Below are 456 nucleotides of genomic sequence, written 5' to 3'. Positions count from 1 at the left end.
CCAGCATTCCGTGCTGTTTCACTATTCCTCCAGCATTCCCTGCTGCTTCACTATTCCTCCAGCATTCCCTGCTGCTTCACTATTCCTCCAGCATTCCCTACTGTTCCACTATTCCTCCAGCATTCCCTGCTGTTCCACTATTCCTCCAGCATTCCCTGCTGTTCCACTATTCCTCCAGCATTCCCTTCTGTTCCACTATTCCTCCAGCATTCCCTGCTGCTTCACTATTCCTCCAGCATTCCCTGCTGTTCCACTATTCCTCCAGCATTCCCTGCTGCTTCACTATTCCTCCAGCATTCCCTGCTGTTCCACTATTCCTCCAGCATTCCCTGCTGTTCCACTATTCCTCCAGCATTCCCTGCTGTTCCACTATTCCTCCAGCATTCCCTGCTGTTCCACTATTCCTCCAGCATTCCCTGCTGTTCCACTATTCCTCCAGCATTCCCTGCTGCTGGA

This window comes from Oncorhynchus kisutch, linkage group LG21, assembly GCF_002021735.2.
Source record: "Oncorhynchus kisutch isolate 150728-3 linkage group LG21, Okis_V2, whole genome shotgun sequence".
Classification (NCBI taxonomy): domain Eukaryota; kingdom Metazoa; phylum Chordata; class Actinopteri; order Salmoniformes; family Salmonidae; genus Oncorhynchus; species Oncorhynchus kisutch.
The sequence above is the reverse complement of the archived record's forward strand: the minus strand, read 5'-3'. Positions refer to the sequence as shown.